The 23,156-nt window shown below is 44.6% G+C and overlaps 1 long non-coding RNA gene across 1 annotated transcript; it reads left to right on the forward strand.

Annotated features, from left to right (window-relative positions):
- Positions 1-8,336: 8,336 nt before the first annotated feature.
- On the forward strand, positions 8,337-21,645 carry LOC130282522 (uncharacterized). The gene is made up of 3 exons (XR_008846434.1): positions 8,337-8,483; positions 16,719-16,882; positions 21,452-21,645. It is a non-coding gene; the product is annotated as an uncharacterized LOC130282522 (long non-coding RNA).
- Positions 21,646-23,156: the final 1,511 nt, after the last annotated feature.

Genomic DNA, 23,156 nt, shown 5'->3' on the forward strand with positions numbered 1-23,156 from the left:
TACACCTACATCTCAAGGCCACATGGGCCCTGTGGGGGCTTTTTAGATTTGTCCCTTTGTACCCACATGCCGGGGTACTGGACACTAAAACTTGGGAGTTAAAAGTTAAATTTCAAAATCATTAATTTAAATGTCAAAATCTTAAATTTAAATTAAAAAAATCATACATTTCAATGGTTTCCTCATGCTTCAGCCAACTCCAGGCTGTGTCATTCAGGTAATATATGGTTTACTGATACCGCTGCTGGGTCTGGGAATACATTTTTTTGTTATGGTAGGTAGCACCAGTCATCCAAAATCTTCATTTTAAATTTCCAAAATTCTTGTGTTTTTTCTTTGGGATTGTGAAGTCCTGGGGTCTCCTCATGCTTCAGCCAACTCCAGGCTGTGTCATTCAGGCAATATATGGTTTACTGATACTGCTGCTGGGCCTGGGTCTTGGAATAAAAATTTGTCTTATGGTAGGTAGCACCAGATATCCAAAATCTTCGGTTTAAATTTCTGAATTCATCTTTTTCTTAGGGATTGTGAAGGCCTAGTGTCTACTCATGCTGCTGCCAACTCCTGGCTGTGCCATTTAGCCACTATATGGTCTCCTCATGCTGCCAACACCTCCACGCTGTGTCATTCAGCCACTATATGGTCTCCTCATGCTTCAGCCACTTTCAGGCTGTACCATTCAGACACTATATGGGCTCCTTATGCTTTCCCCACCTCCAGGCTGTGTCATTCCTCCAATATATCGTTTTCTGATGCTGCTGGGACTGGGATATTAGCTCAATATATGTTATGGTAGCACTAGCTAACATAAATGCTTAATTGAGATTTCAACATTGATCTTTCAATGTAAGGGGTTAAGAAACCCTCGGGTGTACTGCTGATGCCTGTGCCGGAAGGCTCCTGTGTCTTTCAGGAACTACTTGGCTTACTGATGCTTCTGGGCTTGGGTCTTAAATTTTTGATGGTAGCACTAGCTAACATGCATCTTCAATAGAGCTTTAAACTTTCACCTTTTAATGTTAGGGGTTTTGAACCCCTCTTGTGTGCTGCTTCCTGCTCCACTCTGTGTGTTTCAGGAACTACTTGGCTTACTGTTGCTGCTGGGCCTGGGCCAAAAAACGTTTTGATGGTAGCACTAGCTGACATACATCTTCAATAGAGATTTCAACATTCATCTTTTAATCTTAGGGGTTGTAATTTTTTCAAGACTGAGGCCCTTTGGCACTCGACGTCATATGACCTGTGGAATTATCACAAGAATCCAATGAAACATGTTGGAGCAATAGCAATGAACCATAATTGATTAAATGAAACATTCGTACTTTCATAATCAAGGGGGCACTGAGGGGCAGGGGTTGGAACAGGTGGTATCTCGCCTGGCGGAGGGCCGCCAGGTCGATGATCGGCAGAATGGGTAATGTAAAAATTTAATTTTCACATCAAATTACATTACAGTGGGGATCAAAAGTTTGGGCACCCCAGGTAAAAATTTGTATTAATGTGCATAAAGAAGCCAAGGAAAGATGGAAAAATCTCCAAAAGGCATCAAATTAGACATTTTTATAATATGTCAACAAAAGTTAGATTTTATTTCCATCATTTACACTTTCAAAATAACAGAAAACAAAAAAATGGCATCTGCAAAAGTTTGGGCACCCTGCAGAATTTATAGCATGCACTTCCCCCTTTGCAAAGCTGAGACCTGCCAGTGTCATGGATTGTTCTCAATCATCATCTAGGAAGACCAGGTGATGTCAATCTCAGAAGGTTTTAAATGCGCAGACTCATCTGACCTTGCCCCAACAATCAGCACCATGGGTTCTTCTAAGCAGTTGTCTAGAAATCTGAAACTGAGGCATTGGCAAGATCATCGCTGCCATTAGAGGTCAGTCCTGCCTGATTATTGCAGCCATTTCTGATTATGAGGCAAGGGCAGATCCTGGACTCACTTCTAAGATGGTTGATGTGACATGATGTAAATATTCCTCATTTCGCATTAACGTATTTCCCCACATGACAGGAAAGGGTTGAAATTCGCTTTCATATTTTTTGTCCCTAAGAATAAAAAAATAGGAAAATGTTCTTCTTAGCTACATCCCATATAACAGAGATCCATCTGGTTCACCCATAGTGGGGGTGATGATCTGATGGACGGCTCAGCCCCAGGCGCCATCATACAAGGTCACTTCAGCCCCTTGTCATCTCTTCCCACCATAATGATAGGAGGTGAATTTCCAGACATTTTATCTCTATAGATCATTCCTGTTTATTGTTCTTTTATTGTAGAAAGAAAAAAATCAAGATGATAAACAAACTATAGAAACAATGGTAAGAAAAAGTTTCTTCTTTTGTTAAAAATAAAGAATAAACACAATATATTCTACAATGATAACGATTCCGATTCCAAATGGTTTTAGTGGAAAAGTCCACTGTTCTGGCTCCATAGGGGCTTTGTAAACGCACATGGCCTTCAATTCCAGCTAAATTCTCTCTTCAAATACCAAATTTTGCTCCTCCTCAGGGGAGCCCTGTAGTGCGCCCGCAGAGCACTTTACCTCCACATAAGGGGTATTTCCATACCCTAAATAAATTGTGTTCAAATTTTTTTAAGGCTTTTTTTTATTCTTTTTGAGGCTACAATTTGGTGTAGCCTCCAATTTTTTTTTTTCATAAGGGGTAAAAGGAGAAAAAGCCCCCAAAATCCATAACACAATTTCTCCCGAGGACAAAAATTCCCCATATGTGGCACTAAACTATTGCCTTGAAATACAAAAGGGCACCATGCACATTTGAGGCCTATATGAGGGATTTGCATAACCTACAGTAGAGTTTCCCAAACAGTGTGCCTCCAGCTGTTGCAAAACTACAAATCCCAGCATTCCTGAACAGTCAATGGCTGTCCGTGTATGCTGGGAGTTGCTGTTTTGCAACAGCTGGAGGCTCTGTTTAGGAAACAGTGTCATACAAGGCATTTTTATTTGGGGGTGGGGGGAGCGTGGAGTAATTATGTAAGTGTAGCTGTATATGTAGTGTTTTACACTTTATTTTGTGTCAGTGTAGTGTAGTGTAGTATAGTGTAGGTGTTTTTTTTACAGTAAGTACACACGGTCGGGTTTACAACAAGTTTGAGCCACGGCGGATTTTCCACAACTCAAACTCTGTGCGGGAAACTTACTGTAGACCCACCAAGTGCTCTAGTTGTTTAACTACAACTCCCAGCATGTACGGACAGCCAAAGGGCATGCTGGGAGTTGTAGTTATTCAACAGCTGGAGGTACATAACTATAACCCCCAGCATGCCCTTTGGCTGTCCGTGCATGCTAGGAGTTGTAGTTATGCAACAGCTGGAGGCCCACTTTTTGATAGAAAAGAAGGGCCTCTAGCGATTGCCTAACTACAACGCCCAGCATGCCTTTTGACTGTCCGTGCATGCTTGGAGTTGTAGTTATGCAACAGTTGAAGGCTCTGAAAGTTATAGTTGTGTGCCTCCAGCTGTTGCATAACTAAAATGCCCAGCATGCCTTTTGATTGTCCGTGCATGCTGGGAGTTGTAGTTATGCAACAGTTGGAGGCCCTTATTTTTTTCAAGCAAAAAGTGTTCCTCCAGCTGTTGCATAACTACAAGTCCCATCATGCGCGGACAGCCAAAGGGCATAATGAAAGCTGTAGTCATGTGCCTCCAGCTGTTGCATGACTACAACTCCCAGCATGCCTTTTCGCTGTTCATGCTGGGAGTTGTAATAATTCAACGGCTGGAGGCACACAGGCCTCACCTCCTGCTGCTGCCGCCGCCAATCACTACACTTGCAAATCCTGCCGCCCCCTCCGGATCCCGCCACTGCCTCTGGAGCCTGGATGCCGCAGCCGCCTCTGACCCTGAAGCCTCCACTGAGATGATTTACCTCAACTCAGCCCAAAAGGACTGAGCAAAAAGTCCACTTTTTATCCCTCACTTTGATAAAACTTAACTTTTATTTATAAGTGATTAAACAATAATGTGAATAAACCGAGCTATAGGTGATTTAACATTGTTCCCTAACCTCTGAAGACGTCACTCTGGTGGCGAAACATGTTAGGAGGGACAGTGTGAGAGTATTTTAAATATCAGCATAGCACCCATAATCAGCACATTCTGCAGATGTGCTGAGTAGATCCTACATTTCCAGTTGGTCCCTAGGGACAACAAGTTACATTAACACATGTGGTGCTAAAAATGCTGTTTTTTTTTAAATCACCTATAGCTCTGTTTATTCACATTATTGTTTAATCACTTATAAATAAAAGTTAAGTTTTATCAAAGTGAGGGATAAAAAGTGGACTTTTTGCTCAGTCCTTTTGGGCTGAGTTGAGGTAAATAAATAAACTTGAACAAAGTAGAACAAAAAAGAGAAGTCGGCGACTCACCGGAGTTGATTTTCAAGCAGTTTCTTCTTTATTAATACTCACATACATGGGGAGAGAAAGACGTACAGGGGGTACAGCTGTCTGGCAACGGGACCGTTTCACATGTTTCACATGCTTCGTCTGGCCTGAGCTGAATAACTAACACGTGACTATAAATACAGGTAAGGACCTCCTATTAACCTATTACCTGCTGACACGTGGTCAGTGACGGACAAGATGGGTGGTAACTAAAATAGTACTGGTCCATCTATAGAAGTTAAAATCATGTAATACAAGACTGTATAGAAAAATACCTTTAAAAACAAGGAGCTAAATCGACTCGGTCATTCAGACCCAAAGGGCCGGTTGCTTCCGTTTTTAAAATCCAATAGGTTTCTCTCTGAAGTAAATACTTATCACGTGACATACCTGGTCTATGTTCCACTCTTTCTATTCCCGCAAAGGATATGGCCTCTGGATTCGCTCCGTGCGCTTCCAACAAAAATAAACCAGAAAATCGCAATGAAAACGCAACCTCAACTCCACAAAATGAACGTAACCCACGCCAAGCCGAGGTCCCTTTAGGAAGGAACACACAAGGAGGAGCAGAAGGAAGATTACCAAGAGATCAGAGAAAGAGAAAGATACCCCCCTGGAACCACCAAAATTTATATCTAATGTAATAAATCTTACTAAAGAAGAATTCCCAGACGAGGTTATATCTCTGCTATCAAGAGGTTTGAACTTTGGACTAACGGAAAGTTTCGACGCAGTGCAATTCGAAATAGATCTAGCTAAATCCCTGAGAGACATTCATTTACATAAGTATTTTGTGAACAAAAAACCATATGAGCATTAAATATGTGAAGGTGACTTACCCGCATGTATAGGTGATCTGGGTTTCTTTCCAGGCGAATGTAGTGATTTGGAAAGAGAATGCATAGTTTTTTTAGCATCAGACTTTGCCGATGTAGAATTAAAGAATACAGTAGAAATACAAAATTTTACGAAAGGTGAAAAGTCTAACTTTAACCCTCCCATTCAACCAGGTGGCCACCTTGATTTATTTAAAAATGCAGTGTTGAAAGATGTAAAATCTATAATTTACCAGAATAAGCACCCAAATTTGACACCTAAGGAAACTCAAGCTCTCAGAGAGTTAAAATCAAGGGATGATCTAGTTATTATAAGAGCTGATAAAGGGGGGAGTGTAGTCCTTATGTACAAGGAAATGTATAACAAAGAAGCCGAAAGGCAATTAAAGGATACTTCTACATACACCCCCCTCAAGAAAGATCGCACATTTAAAATACTTAATGACTTAAAATCTTTCCTTCACAGAAAAATAACAGAAGGTATATTATCTAAGAGAAATGCGGAGAAACTGATTCCAGACATGCCCAAATCACCATCATGGTATCATCTCCCCAAAGTACATAAGGGACAGAGCCCCCCCCGGGCAGACCTATAGTCTCGGGGGTGGGCTCCGTCACCGAACATTTATCCCACTATACTGACTGGTTATTATGTCCTCTATTAACAGCTATACCAGCTTACATAAAGGACAACCAGCACTTACTTCAGTTAGTGGGTGACTTAAAATGGGAGACAGGATGGTTATTATGTTCAATTGACGTCGTAAGTTTATATACCCGCATCCCCCATGAAGCGGGGGTGCGGGCAGTACGACATTTTTTGGAAAGCACTGACAAAACAGCTGAGTATATTAACTTCGTCTGCTAATCTCTATATTTTATTCTGACGAACAGCACGTTTAAATATGAGGAGGATTGGTACAGACAGGACACCGGGACCCCGATGGGGACACCGGTGTCCTGTACGTACGCCAATATCTTCCTAGCGATGCTAGAAAATAGTTATGTTTATTCTAGTAAAAATCCCTTTATTCAATACATCCAGTCATATTCCAGATTCGTGGATGACATCTTGATAATCTGGTCAGGGACAGAGTCCCAATTCCAGGAATGTGTCACATATCTAAATAACATTAATGATATGAATATGTCTTTTACGTCTCAAGTTGGGGGAGAATCAATAGAATTTCTGGACGTTCGCTTGTTAGTAACAGAAAATAAAATAACAAGCCAAGGTTACCGAAAAAGTGTAGCCAAAAACACAATACTACACTACGAAAGCTCGCACCCTGAATGTGTTAAAAAGGGAATCCCTTATGGACAATTTGTCCGGCTCAAAAGAAATAACACATCAGAAAATATGTATAGAGTTCAAGCAGATGAATTACAAATAAGATTAAAAGAAAGGAAATATCCCGATACAATGTGAATAACAGCTAGAAAAAGAGCAGACAATTTAAAAAGAGAGTCTAAGAATAAAAGAAAGAAAAAAGAGGATGATAAGAGGTTTATATTTACATTCAAAAATTCACCAGTGAATAAAGTGATCGAGCAAGTGATCAGGAGAAATTGGTTTATAATAGAAGGCGATGAGGACCTGAGAAATGAAGCAAAAAGGAAACCACTAATAGCATATAAAAAAAATAAAACACTGGGAGATGCTTTGAAAAATCACACAAAGAAATCTAAAACTACAAAAGGATCTTGGTTTAATGATATTGTTCCTGTAGGTAACTATCAATGCAAAAGTTGTAATTTTTGTAAACTGAATAATGGTCTAAAAACTATGCGCATAGGACCCGTAACACATACTGTAACTACCCTCATTACTTGCCGCACAAAATATGTAGTGTATGTAATATTTTGCCCGTGCGGCTTTTTCTATGTGGGAAAAACTATCAGACCTTTATTTAATCGCATACGCGAACATATTTATTCTTTACGTACCCGAAAGGGTGCGCCGCGTCTGATTAACCACATTGTGGAAGCGCACGGAGCGAATCCAGAGGCCATATCCTTTGCGGGAATAGAAAGAGTGGAACATAGACCAGGTATGTCACGTGATAAGTATTTGCTTCAGAGAGAAACCTATTGGATTTTAAAAACGGAAGCAACCGGCCCTTTGGGTCTGAATGACCGAGTCGATTTAGCTCCTTGTTTTTAAAGGTATTTTTCTATACAGTCTTGTATTACATGATTTTAACTTCTATAGATGGACCAGTACTATTTTAGCTACCGCCCATCTTGTCCGTCACTGACCACGTGTCAGCAGGTGATAGGTTAATAGGAGGTCCTTACCTGTATTTATAGTCACGTGTTAGTTATTCAGCTCAGGCCAGACGAAGCATGTGAAACATGTGAAACGGTCCCGTTGCCAGACAGCTGTACCCCCTGTACGTCTTTCTCTCCCCATGTATGTGAGTATTAATAAAGAAGAAACTGCTTGAAAATCAACTCCGGTGAGTCGCCGACTTCTCTTTTTTGTTCTACTGTTACAAGACTATTGCTTAGTGTCAAGTCAGAGCACCACCAAGGTTTCACAGAAGCAGCCCACCCAGTTATCCCTTTTTCCACTAGTCCCACTTAAACGTCACAGACTGAGCAGTGCCGATCTCTCTTGCCTACTTTACCTGTGTAAATAAATAAACATATCTTTAGTCCACCCCTCACTAGGGTCATTGATCCTTGTGATCTATAATTTTGAGTTAGCCACTGAGATGAGGCCCGCATCGCTCACCCGACCCTAGCAGGATGCTTTCTTGGCCGACCAATCACATCGATCGTGGGGTGGCACCAGTGCCATCTCACTCCTGCTGGGCAAGGATGATTGGTGCTGTCTTGGATGACTTGGTGGGAACTGACGATACATTGGTAAGAGTCTTCAGTCCATAAACATGAAATATCTATAGAAATGATTATATAAAAGAGTCTTAGATATGATCATCCTCCATCTTATCGATGCGCTCCATCACTATATCAGATTATTGTACAGAATATTAGAATTATTATACATCCTCTATATCCTCAATCACATTGGAGACTATGTAACAACCAAAGAATAATGCGGACGATCCCCTTATAGATCCCGTCTATTCGTTTCCACAAGATTCCTGCTCGTAGGGGTGAGGGAAGAGTTCTCAGCGCTCCGTGTATGAGTAACATTAGATTCTAGGATCAGGATTCTTCCCAGAGAAGTCAGTGGAGTTCATAGACCTCCAGGAGGGAGTATGAAAATCTTTATGGATTGTTTTAATTTGTTATAAAAAAATATATATTTTTGTCTATCTATGTACCTACCTATCTTTTTATATATCTGATTGGAGTATATACTGTCATCTATAACATAACATCTTCCAGGAAAATCTGACTGAAGATGTTGGTGAAGCTCTCGCTCCAGCAGTGAAGGACGTTGTGAGGACTCTAAGGCTAGGTTTCCACTTGTTTTTTGTTTGTTTTTTTATTCATATTTCCCGCAGAGAGCTGTGATTGGACAGATGGTTCCAGCCACTCACAACTTTCTGTGGGAAATATGAATATGTGTATATATACTTCAGTGCAGGGGACCATAGAAGAGCGGCCGCCACATCTACACATTATACAGGAGGATCACAGTGGGTGTCAGGAGTGACATGGGCGATCTGTCTATTAATGCAGGTACTACAGCTCCCAGCAGGGAGCAGAGTGTGCTCCATGTTGGGAGTAGTAGTACCTGCAGTTCAAGACAGATCACAGCGGGTATCACTCCTGACACCCAATGGGATCGTCCTATCTATAGCAGAGATGTGGAGCGGCTTTCTCCTGCACTCCGTGATATGAATAGAACATCACTCATTCATATTTCCGGCAGAGAGCTGTGATTGGCTGCAACCATCCGGCCAATCACCACTCTGGGTGGGAAATATGAATGAGTAGTTTTCTATTCACATCACTGGCCGGAGTATAGTGCAGAGATGTGAGCGCTGTATAGAGCAGCTCCGCATCTCTGCTATATTATGGACATCGCATCTGGTGTCAGGAGTGACACCCGGGGCGAACTGTCTATTAGTACAGGAACTACTACTCCTATCATGGAACAGTGTGTTCCGTGCTGGGAGTAGTAGTAGTACCTAAAATATATTTTTTTAAAATAGGAAAAAAAAGTGAAAAACACACACACTGATGCTGAAATGTAATTCTATATATTTTAATAATGCAGGATAACCCCCTTACTGGTGGCATTGTGAAGTTATTATGTGTGGTAGCCAGGAGGATGTAGGGTATGGGGAGTGTAGCTGTGCGGTAGTTAACCCCTTAAGGACCGGGGGGTTTTCCGTTTTTGCATTTTCGTTTTTTGCTCCTTGCCTTTAAAAAATCATAACTCTTTCAATTTTGCACCTAAAAATCCATATGATGCTTATTTTTTGGGCCACAAATTCTACTTTGTAATGACGTCAGTCATTTTGCCCAAAAATCTACGGTGAAACGGAAAATAAATCATTGTGCGACAAAATTGAAAAAAAAATGCCATTTTGTAACTTTTGGGGGCTTCCGTTTCTACGTAGTACATTTTTCTGTAAAAATGACACCTTATCTTTATTCTGTAGGTCCATACGATTAAAGTGACACCCTACTTATATAGGTTTGATTTTGTCGTACTTCTGGAAAAAATCATAACTACATGCAGGAAAATTAATACGTTTAAAATTGTCATCTTCTGACCCCTATAACTTTTTTATTTTTCCGTGTATGGGGCGGTATGAGGGCAAATTTTTTACGCCGTGATCTGAAGTTTTTAACGGTACCATATTTGCATTGATAGGACTTATTGATCGCTTAACTTTTGCTATTCGTGACGCCAGGGTGAGGGCTCCTCAGTAATGCTTTTCCTATCGCCTCGCTTACCAAAAGCGAGGGAGGTAGAGAATAATAGAATGTCCACAACTGGAGAGTTTTCTGAAAACAAGTATAACTTTTACTGAAGGTTTTCTGCAAGCTTCAATAACGGAACAGTCTCAATGCATACAAGTGCTTTCTTTGGAGATTGACAAAGGTTGGGACTTTAGCAATTTAGAGTCTTTAAGTATTATGCGCTGTTCCCCTGGATTTAGGGTATTAATTGCAGTCCAGTAGTCATGCTATCTTTAGCGGGGGTAGATTAGAACTCACGGTTTTAGTTCTGCTGAGGCCGGTAGGTTTTTGAGGCCTAGCATGTCTTTGAAAGTTGCGTAGATCCGTCCTGCTTGTCTGGCATCCATGATAGCAGCAACCCAAGAAAGCGATAATTGGCTACAGCTCCCTTATATGGGCAGGGGCTAGACTAGTGCTAATTGGTCCATTACTGATGTCAATCACCATTACAAAGATCTATGGGTAACACGTAACCCAAGGACCTCCTAAGGTCCTCCAACAAACCATAGAGGAGATTTTCATGGTCACATGACCGAAGGTCCTGCGACGCTAAACAAGGTAAGTACTATACATTATTCTATTTATACTATTACGAAATATATATACATATATTAAAATTAGATAATTAGACTTAAGAAGAGGCGACTAGGGGCTGTCCCACCTGAGGGACCCTACCTGAGCGTCAGGGGCGGACACAGACAGCAGAGGGCCCCTGTGCAAGGAATGTGCCTGGGCCCCCCCCCCCCCAGCACTGTGCCCCCTCATGTACCCAGACCCCACCGGGGGGGCCTCCACTTACCCCGCGTGTGTAGTGTCGCCACTTGCCTTGTCCAGTACAGGTGGATGGAACGGCTCCTGAGGTGGGCTCCGGGTGGCCCTGTCCCTCTCAGTGTGCGGCCCAGGCCCCGTGAGTACTCCCCCAGGTCAGCCTGACCCGTATCTAGCTGGGATTCAGAGGGCAGTGCTCCCCTTTACATTCGCACCCCTGGACTTAGCACGACACCCCTTGGCACCCCCTGGTTCCTTGGCTTCTTATCCTTAGTGATAGAAGTGACTTACAGGCAGGGCCAGACTGGGACCAAAAATAGGCCCAGGCATTTTAAAATAAACAGCCCATTTTTATGGTGGGGGTCTGACTCATGGGACCCCCACCAATCACCTTGGTTCAAGTGGCTCCCCAGATGTTGGAAAGCTGCAACTCCCATCATGTCTGAAGTGACTACAGCTGATGGGACAGTCAGGAGACTACACAATGATATCAGTGACTACAACTCTGATGGGACAGTTAGGAAAATACACAATGATATCACTGACCTGAGTGACGTCTTCTCTGTTGTCTTTACTTTTCTTCATCTGGTCCAGACACCAGGATTTCTTCCATCTTCTCTGCAGAGTCTGACATCTGGACATCATTGGTTCCTTAATTTGTCAGTAGATACTCATCCTCTGTATGATGACAGTAATCATTATAACCTTGCCAAATACTGTACCCCCTGAATATAATACTGCCAACCACTGTACCCCCTGAATATAATACTGCCAAATACTGTACCCCTGAATATAATACTGCCAAATACTGTACCCTGAATATAATACTACCAACCACTGTACCCCCTGAATACTGCCAACCACTGTACCCCTGAATATAATACTGCCAAATACTGTACCCCTGAATATAATACTGCCAACCACTGTACTTCATGAATATAATACCGCCAACCACTGTACCCTGACTATAATACTGCCAACCACTGTACCCTGACTATAATACTGCCAACCACTGTACCCTGAATATAATACTGCCAACCACTGTACTCCATGAATATAATACTGCCAACCACTGTACCCTGACTATAATACTGCCAACCACTGTACCCTGAATATAATACTGCCAACCACTGTACCCTGAATATAATACTGCCAACCACTGTACTCCATGAATATAATACTGCCAACCACTGTACCCTGACTATAATACTGCCAACCACTGTACCCTGACTATAATACTGCCAACCACTGTACCCTGAATATAATACTGCCAACCACTGTACCCTGACTATAATACTGCCAACCACTGTACTCCATGAATATAATACTGCCAACCACTGTACTCCATGAATATAATACTGCCAACCACTGTACCCTGAATATAATACTGCCAACCACTGTATTCTATTAATTTAATACTGCCAACCACTATACACCACTGAATCACCCCATACACCCCACGCACTCCATCCTCAGTCTCCTCATCACCCCATACACCCCACGCAACCCATCCTCAGTCTCCTTATCTCCCCCATACACCCCACGCACCCCATCCTCAGTCTCATCACCCCATACACCCCACACACTCCATCCTCAGTCTCCTCATCACCCCCATATACCCCAACCTCAGTCTCCTCATCACCCCATACACCCCATCTTCAGTCTCATCACCCCATACACACCGCACAACCCATCCTCGGTCTCCTCATCACCCCATACACCCCATCCTCAGTCTCCTCATCACCCCATACACCCCACGCACCCCATCCTCAGTCTCCTCATCACCCCATGCACTCTATCCTCATTCTCCTCATCACCCCATACACCCCATCCTCAGTCTCCTCATCACCCCATACACCCCACGCACCCCATCCTCAGTCTCCTCATCACCCCATGCACTCCATCCTCAGTCTCCTCATCACCCCATACACCCCATGCACTCCATCCTTAGTCTCCTCATCACCCCATACACTCCATCCTCAGTCTCCTCATCACCCCATGCACTCCATCCTCAGACTCCTCATCACCCCATACACCCCATGCACTCCATCCTCAGACTCCTCATCACCCCATACACCCCACGCACTCCATCCTCAGTCTCCTCATCACCTCATACACCCCATGCACTCCATCCTCAGTCTCCTCATCACCCCATACACCCCATGCACTCCATCCTCAGTCTCCTCATCACCCCATGCACTCCATCCTTAGTCTCCTCATCACCCCATGCACTCCATCCTCAGTCTCCTCCTCACCCCATGCACTCCATCCTCAGTCTCCTCATCACCCCATACACCCCATGCACTCCATCCTCAGACTCCTCATCACCCCATGCACTCCATCCTCAGACTCCTCATCACCCCATGCACTCCATCCTCAGTCTCCTCCTCACCCCATGCACTCCATCCTCAGTCTCCTCATCACCCCATACACCCCATGCACTCCATCCTCAGACTCCTCATCACCCCATGCACTCCATCCTCAGTCTCTTCCTCACCCTATGCACTCCATCCTCAGTCTCCTCATCACCCCATACACCCCACACACCCCATCCTCAGTCTCCTCATCACCCCATACACCCCATGCACTCCATCCTCAGTCTCCTCATCACCCCATACACCCCACGCACTCCATCCTCAGTCTCCTCATCACCCCATACACCCCACGCACTCCATCCTCAGTCTCCTCATCACCCCATACACCCCATGCACTCCATCCTCAGTCTCCTCATCACCCCCATACACCCCATGCACTCCATCCTCAGTCTCCTCATCACCCCATACACCCCATGCACTCCATCCTCAGTCTCCTCATTACCCCATACACCCCATGCACTCCATCCTCAGTCTCCTCATCACCCCATACACCCCATGCACTCCATCCTCAGTCTCCTCATCACCCCATACACCCCATGCACTCCATCCTCAGTCTCCTCATCACCCCCATACACCCCATGCACTCCATCCTCAGTCTCCTCATCACCCCATACACCCCATGCACTCCATCCTCAGTCTCCTCATCACCCCCATACACCCCATGCACTCCATCCTCAGTCTCCTCATCACCCCATACACCCCATGCACTCCATCCTCAGTCTCCTCATCACCCCCATACACCCCATGCACTCCATCCTCAGTCTCCTCATCACCTCATACACCCCATGCACTCCATCCTCAGTCTCCTCATCACCCCATACACCCCACGCACTCCATCCTCAGTCTCCTCATCACCCCATACACCCCACGCACTCCATCCTCAGTCTCCTCATCACCCCATACACCCCATGCACTCCATCCTCAGTCTCCTCATCACCCCCATACACCCCATGCACTCCATCCTCAGTCTCCTCATCACCCCATACACCCCATGCACTCCATCCTCAGTCTCCTCATTACCCCATACACCCCATGCACTCCATCCTCAGTCTCCTCATCACCCCATACACCCCATGCACTCCATCCTCAGTCTCCTCATCACCCCATACACCCCACGCACTCCATCCTCAGTCTCCTCATCACCCCATACACCCCATGCACTCCATCCTCAGTCTCCTCATCACCCCCATACACCCCATGCACTCCATCCTCAGTCTCCTCATCACCCCATACACCCCATGCACTCCATCCTCAGTCTCCTCATTACCCCATACACCCCATGCACTCCATCCTCAGTCTCCTCATCACCCCATACACCCCATGCACTCCATCCTCAGTCTCCTCATCACCCCATACACCCCATGCACTCCATCCTCAGTCTCCTCATCACCCCCATACACCCCATTCACTCCATCCTCAGTCTCCTCATCACCCCCATACACCCCATGCACTCCATCCTCAGTCTCCTCATCACCCCCATACACCCCATGCACTCCATCCTCAGTCTCCTCATCACCCCATACACCCCATGCACTCCATCCTCAGTCTCCTCATCACCTCATACACCCCATGCACTCCATCCTCAGTCTCCTCATCACCCCATACACCCCATGCACTCCATCCTCAGTCTCCTCATCACCCCCATACACCCCATGCACTCCATCCTCAGTCTCCTCATCACCCCATATACCTTAAGCACCTCATCAGTATTACACAGCTGACACCCCCCCCCCCAGTCCTTCTCATCAACATTAAACCCCCTAATCACTACACCCCTGACCCCCCTTCTGGTCCTCCTTATCAACACTACGTTCTCCCAGACCCCCAATCCTTCTTATCATTACACCACCAACCTCTTCAACACCCCCCCCCCCCCCGCCCTGCACCCGACCGTCGCTCTCCTCACCTTATCTGTTCAGTGATGCGGCTGTGAGGCGGGAGGGTTTGCTGCTCCTGTCGCTTCTGCCGGGGTCAGAGGCCATGACACGTGACATCAGGGGCTTGGAACAGACGTGCGTGCCTGCGCGGGGCACGTCTGTTCCCATCAGCCCCTGGCCTGTCCGTCTCGCCCGGCCGGTTTAAAGGCAAATTACTGCTGTCAGCGGCAGGTCCGGGACCTGTTGCTGCAGCATTTAGTACGAAGTACTGGAAGGGGGCCCTGCAGGGGCCCAGATTGTGAGATGTGACCTGGGCTACTAGGGGGGCCCCCTAACACTCTGGGCCCCTGTGCAGCCGAACCGGCTGAACAAGTGATATGTCCGCCCCTGCTGAGCGTAGTTACTCTGACTTTGGGGACCTCTACACTAGGTACGGTATGTAATACGGTACCGGGCCACCACATATGCCCAGTGGTAAGTATGGTCAATATGGTCGGAATCTTTTTTGCAATACATGGGTCATCTTATGGGGTAGGCGCTGTCTGTCTTAGGTCACTTACACAAGAGGTTATTACACCCAAGTGTCCCACCCTGACCAGAGGGGCGACTGACCTGATCTCACACATTGCAGACCCCAATGATGCTGAGTCCAGGTCAGTAAAGCTGCAGTCAAGACGGGACACTTGGCCATAATACACACGTGTGAATCTGTATTGATGTATTTGTTGTGTGACTGATCCATAGAAATCTCATGCAGGGATCGTATACAGACATCTCTATGTGTTTCTGCTTCGGAAAGTCTATGATAGTTTGACCTTCGGCTGGTCACACTCAGAAGGACGACTTCTCATTCATGGTCGGACAGTGAAATGAGACATAAGTTCAAATTTATCAGCATTTCTGATCCATCCATTTACCTGCTTTATTATTTATACGTCTGTCTAAGCAATATAGACCTCACTTCCTGTAGGTGACTTTTCTGCCCAACTTTGGTGTTTGTGATGATTTCCAATAATTTTTTTAATGTTTTATTCAGAAAACTTGTATAAATATATTAATAAATTGCCCCATTGAGGTCTTCAGTACTAAGGTCGGGGCTGCACGGCTGTAATAAAGTCAACAGTGAAGAAGGGGACAGTCAAGACACAAATTATTTTAGTCACATGACTTAGATAGGATTTGCTGTTTCTGTGACCAAAGTCATTGTGTAGCCCTATCCTAATACCAGGGCATGGCTGTGTGCATGATTGTATTCACCTGTATGTAACAGGAGTGGCTGAAACACCTGAACAATGAGGAGGGGGTTCACATACTTTTGGTCATAGAGAATAGATCAGTAGTCGGTTAGAGATGAGCAGAACAGGGGATATATCTCTATAAACAAGAACATTCACTAGAAGCAGCGGAAAGTTTGTAGATTGTGAGGAATAGACATAAAGGAATATTCCACAATGTCACAACCTTCCCTTATATACAGAGTATTACGTGTTGTAATGATAGAAAACAAGAGCGTTTCCTCTCTTATTTAAATAAAATCCTTATTCCTTTAACAGGGAGAACGTGTGGGTCATTTATTGAATGGAGGCGATGATGGTCCCCTAAATGGTGTTTTTGGAGGCCTCGATGATCAACTTGTTGGTGGTTTCCATGCAGGAGGCAATGGTGGTCTTGGTCTTCGTCGCAGATACTTGGGCAAACAAAACTTCACATAGTTTTGGTGAGTATTAAACAAATGCTGCAATTTAGCTCCTTAACCTCTTAAGGACGCAGGGCGTATGGATACGCCCTGCATCCCGAGTCCTTAAGGACGCAGGGCGTATCCATACGCCCGTGGGAATTCCGGTCCCCACCGCTAGCCAGTTGGGGACCGGAGCCGGATGCCTGCTGAAATCGTTCAGCAGGCATCCCGGCATATCGCCCAGGGGGGTCATTATGTCCCCCCATGTCGGCGATCGCCGCAGATCGCTGGACAATTCAGTCCAGCGATCTGCGGCGATTCCGGGTCAATCGGGTCTCCAGTGACCCGGTGACCCGGAATTACTGGCTGTTCGGGGCCGTCTCTGACGGCCCCGAACAGCCAGAGCCTGCAGGGGTGAGGTGGCACTGGTGCCACCTCACGATCGCCCTGATTCGTCAGCCGGATTACCGGCCGACCAATCAGGGCGCCTGCTGCGGGTGTCACTCCCGCACCCGCTCCGCCCCTCTTCCGGAGGGCGTGAGCGGGTGTGGGAAGACGACCCCGGGTGCTGGGGACCCCGATCCCCGGCGTCAATGTTGGGATCGGGGCCCCAGGAGCGACGGCGGCGGCGAGGGACAGTCCTGTGATGAAGCAGCAGCAGGAGGTGAGTGACAGCCTCCTGCTGTTGCTTAGCAACAGCTCCCAGCATGCAAAAAGGGCATGCTGGGAGCTGTAGTTATGCAACAGCAGGAGGCAGACCCCCACAACTCCCAGCATTCCCTTATGGGCATGCTGGGACTTATGGTTTTGCAACAGCTGGAGGCACATTTTTTCTATGGAAAAGTGTACCTTCAGCTGTTGTATAACTACAACTCCCAGCTTGCACAAACAGCTAAAGTGCATGCTGGGAGTTGTAGTGGTGCATCTGCTGGTTGCATAACTACAACTCCCAGCATGCCCGTTGGCTGTCGGTGACTGCTGAGAGTTGTAGTTTTGCAACAGCTGAAGGCACACTGGTTGTGAAACTTAGAGTTTTTTTTTTTTACCTAACTCAGTGTTTCACGACCGGTGTGCCTCCAGCTGTTGCAAACTACAACTCCCAGCAGTCACCTTACACCATGCACCGTACATGCTGGGAGTTGTAGTTTTGCAACAGCTGGAGGCACACTGGTTTTGAAACACTGAGTAAGGTCACAAATTCCGTGATACATAACCAGTGTGCCTACAGCTGTTGCAAAACTAAAACTCTCAGCATGTACAGTCTGTCAGCGCATGCTGGGAGTTGTAGTTTTGCAACAGCTGGATGTCCCCCCCAATGTGAATGTACAGGGTACACTCACATGGGCGGAGGCTTACAGTAAGTATCGGGCTGCAAGTTTGAGCTGCAGCAAATTTTCTGCAACAGCTCAAACTGCCAGCGAGAAACTACTGTGAACCCCCGCCCGTGCGACTGTACCCTAAAAACACTACACTACACTACACTACCACAAAAAATAAAATAAAAAGTAAAAAAACACTACATATACACATACCCCTACACAGCCCCCCTCCCCTCCCCAATAAAAATGAAAAACGTCTGGTACGCCACAGTTTCCAAAACGGAGCCTCCAGCTGTTGCAAAACAACAACTCCCAGTATTGTCGGACAGCCGTTCACTGTCCAGGCATGCTGGGAGTTTTGCAACAGCTGGAGGCACCCTGTTTGGGAATTACTGGCGTAGAATACCCCTATGTCCACCCCTATGCAATCCCTAATTTAGGCCTCAAATGCGCATGGCGCTCTCACTTTGGAGCCCTGTCGTATTTCAAGGCAACAGTTTAGGGTCACATATGGGGTATCGCCGTACTCGGGAGAAATTGGGCTTCAAATTTTGGGGGGTATTTTCTGCTTTTACCCTTTTTAAAAATGTAAAGTTTTTGGGAAAAGAAGCATTTTAGGTAAATTTTTTTAATTTTTTTTTACATATGCAATAGTCGTGAAACGCCTGTGGGGTATTAAGGTTCACTTAATCCCTTGTTACATTCCCCGAGGGCTCTAGTTTCCAAAATGGTATGCCATGTGGGCTTTTTTGCGGTCCTGGCACCATAGGGGCTTCCTAAATGCGGCATGCCCCCAGAGCAAAATTTGCTTTCAAAAAGCCAAATGTGACTCCTTCTCTTCTGAGACCTGTAGTGCGCCAGCAGAGCACTTTTCACCCCCATATGGGGTGTTTTCTGAATCGGGAGAAATTGGGCTTCAAATTTTGGGGGGTATTTTCTGCTTTAACCCTTTGTATAAATGTAAATTTTTTGGGAAACCAAGCATTTTAGGTAAAATTTTTAATTTTTTTTTACATATGCAAAAGTCGTGAAACACCTGTAGGGTATTAAGGTTCACTTTACCCCTTGTTACGTTCCCTGAGGGGTCTAGTTTCCAAAATGGTATGCCATGTGTTTTTTTTTTGCTGTCCTGGCACCATAGGGGCTTCCTAAATGCGGCATGCCCCCAGAGCAAAATTTCCTTCAAAAAAGCCAAATGTGACTCCTTCTCTTCTGAGACCTGTAGTGCGCCAGCAGAGCATTTTTCACCCCCATATGGGGTGTTTTCTGAATCGGGAGAAATTGGGCTTCAAATTTTGGGGGGTATTTTCTGCTATTACCCTTTTTAAAAATGTAAAACTTTAGGGAAACCAAGCATTTTAGGTAAAATTTATATTTTTTTTTTACATATGCAAAAGTCGTGAATCACCTGTGGGGTATTAAGGTTCACATTACCCCTTGTTACGTTCCCCGAGGGGTCTAGTTTCCAAAATGGTATGCCATGTGGGGGTTTTTGCTTTTCTGGCACCATAGGGGCTTCCTAAAGGTGACATGCCCCCCAAAAACCATTTGACGCTCCTTCCCTTCTGAGCCCTCTACTGCGCCCGCCGAACACTTTACATAGACATATGAGGTATGTGCTTACTCTAGAGAAATTGGGTTTCAAATACAAGTAACATTTTTCTCCTTTTTACCCCTTGCAAAAATTAAAAAATTGGGTCTACAAGAACATGCGAGTGTAAAAAATGAAGATTGTGAATTTTCTCCTTCACTTTGCTGCTATTCCTGTGAACCCCGTAAAGGGTTAAAACGCTTACTGAATGTCATTTTGAATACTTTCGGGGGTGCAGTTTTTATAATGGGGTCATTTATGGGGTATTTCTAATATGAAGACCCTTCAAATCCACTTCAAACCTTAACTGGTCCCTGAAAAAAAGAGAGTTTCAAAATTTTGTGAAAAATTGGAAAATTGCTGCGGAACTTTGAAGCCCTCTGGTGTCTTCCAAAAGTAAAAACTCATCAATTTTATGATGCAAATATAAAGTAGACATATTGTATATGTGAATAAAAAAAAAATTATTTGGAATATCCATTTTCCTTACAAGCAGAGAGCTTCAAAGTTAGAAAAATGCAAAATTTTCAAATTTTTCATCAAATTTTGGGATTTTTCACCAAGAAAGGATGCAAGTTACCCAAAAATTTTACCACTACGTTAAAGTAGAATATGTCACGAAAAAACAATCTCGGAATCAGAATGATAACTAAAAGCATTATTAATGTTTAAAGTGACAGTGGTCAGATTTGCAAAAAATGGCCGAGTCCTTAAGGTGAAAAAGGGCTCAGTCCTTAAGGGGTTAAATAATTCCTCCATAAAACAGCAAGGAACATCTGCGCCAGGAGAAAAAATGTGTAAAGAATTTACTGTGTTAGGGAATTGTTCAGATTATTGTCACTTATATTTCCCTCCTGACTGAAAATCAAAACACAAATCGTCTCCATTCAGTAAGGCGGATGTTGTCCTGTATTTATGGGGCATTTTCCCAAGGAATTCCCATAGAATAAGTGATTTGCCTCTTATTCCACCATATTGGAATTGATGCCACAGTATTTTTATATCGATGAAATATTCAAGAACATTATCACTTTCTTCCAGTGTTCATTAAAAAACAATAGTATATGGCTCCATTCACACTGTGTCTTGTAGTGTCCATTAGAGGTATATGTAGGGTGATCCTGACAGGTATACCTCGCAATGTCTCTCTGTGTACATTTTCTGCTGTATACCTGTTTATAGGGAAACACAGTAGACTGCACTATTCCATACAGCTATAAACCCAACATATACCGGCCCCCGGAGGTCAGGAGGACACTATTTTGGCCTCTATCAAGTGAATAGGAGTCTATGCGGCTAAGAGGCTATCCAGGAATCGGAAAAAAGAGCTAATTTCTTTCAAAGACCGCTCCCCATCTGTCTCCAGTTTGGGTGCGGTTCTGCAGCACAGTTCCATTAAAGTGAATGGAGCCAAGTTGTAATACCACACACAGCCTGGAGACAGACAGGGAGTGGTCTTTGAAAGAAAAAAGGGCTGTTTTTTGATTCCTGGAAAACCCCTTTAACATTTTTTGCTGAGAACGTTCCAGGCACTTACAGCAAACACACAGGAGAAGCGCAGTGTGAATAGAGCCGGAGGTGAAATCTCTGTATTCTGAATCTGTTCCCGGTGACTTTGTCATCAGCTTCAGCTTTGTACATGACTCCGGACTCCATGTTATCTCTATAATCCAACATCTGCTCCTTTATATTCTACAGGAACTCAGGATCCCAACACCGATGAGTCCGACACCGAACAAATGGATCACATGACGATTTTCTGAAAATTCTCTTAATCGTCTCTTTACAGATTTCTCTAATTCTTTATCGTTGATTGTTACCAAATTTTCTCTCTTCTAATCAAATCTTATATCAGAAAATTAATTTTCTTCTAATCAAACTTTAAATCAATACATTTCCTGCATATTGACTTGTGTGTCGAGTGGTTTAATGATCATTCAGTATTAGGACATATGGGCGTCATAGAGGGTCCATGTATTACACTGCGGGGGGAACTCCGGGGGGTTGGTTCTCATTGGGGAGATCCAGTTGGTATATGGAGTCTCACAGACAACGCTCCATGGGGAAAAAAGATGAGAATTTGGTCTCCTCCAGAAGGAAGAAAACTGTCTAATGTTACCCGGTTCAGGGGCAGATCCAGGGTCTAGTCTCGGGAGGGGCATTATTAGAGTATTTTGTGTTGGCGGACAGAAAAAAAGGTGTTGCTTAGGTTACTTACAATATTATTAAATGTATCATACAGTCCTAACCTTGTTTAAGACTCATAGACCATGTTCACATGCCAGAATTTCCAATGCGGAATTTGGCACGGACATTCCGCTGTATTTAACAGGATTTTGCTGCGCTGTGCTCACGGCAGAATATCCATGCCAGATGTTTCCAGCATGGAAATTCCGTTTTCTGTATCCGCAGAAAGAATGAACACATTCATTCTTTCCGCAGACACCGCATGGAATGCTTAGCTATCTAGGAGACGGCTGTCCGCACAGAGATTTTCCCTGCGGACAGGTAGGATATGATTAAACAGATAAATCAATATTACAAAGATCATAAGACATTTTAAGCAGTTTACATATAATATATTAGAATATTTACATAAACAGGACGACACATAGGACACATGGTCACACATTTAGTGGGAGATTTATCAAAACCTGTCCAGAGGAAAAGTTTACCAGTTGCCCATAGCAACCAATCAGATCACTGCTTTCACTTTTCAGAGGCCCTTCTAAAAATGAAAGCAGCGATCTGATTGGTTGCTATGGGCAACTCAGCAACTTTTCCTCTATACAGGTTTTGATAAATCTCCCCCTTAGACTGGAAGAAAGGAGTTTTTTTTCTAAGGTAAAGGAAAGGGGTTTTTACACTAAGAACAACAAGGATGTGGAATCCTCTGCCTGCAGATGCAGTTTTATTAGAGTCTGTACAGACATGGAAACAACAACTGGATGAATATTTGCAAAAACATAACATGAAGGCCCTGATTTGTTTAGCATGTTGTGATGCCCGCGCTGTAGCATGTTGCGATGCACGCGGTGTAAGATGTTGCAGAAAATTATTTCCAGTATAATTATTAAATGTACCAATTGCCACAGAATGGGAAAGTGCTAAAGAAGTTTTTACCATTTAAAACTACAGCTCCCAGTATGACTTTAACCTCTTAAGGACGCAGGGCGTACCTGTACGCCCTGCGCCTGGTATATAATGCTGGGTCACGCCGTGACCCTGCGTCATACCGGGTCGGTCCCAGTGGCTAATCACAGCTGGGACCCTGGGCTAATAGCATGCAGCACCAATAATTGTGCCGTGCGCTATTAACCCTTTAGACACAGCGTTCAAAGTTGATTGCCGTGTCTAAAATGAAAGTGGAAGCTTCCCGGCAGCTCAGTCGGGCTGATCGGGA

The sequence above is a fragment of the Hyla sarda genome, chromosome 7 (genome assembly GCF_029499605.1).
Source record: "Hyla sarda isolate aHylSar1 chromosome 7, aHylSar1.hap1, whole genome shotgun sequence".
NCBI classification, from domain to species: Eukaryota; Metazoa; Chordata; class Amphibia; order Anura; family Hylidae; genus Hyla; species Hyla sarda.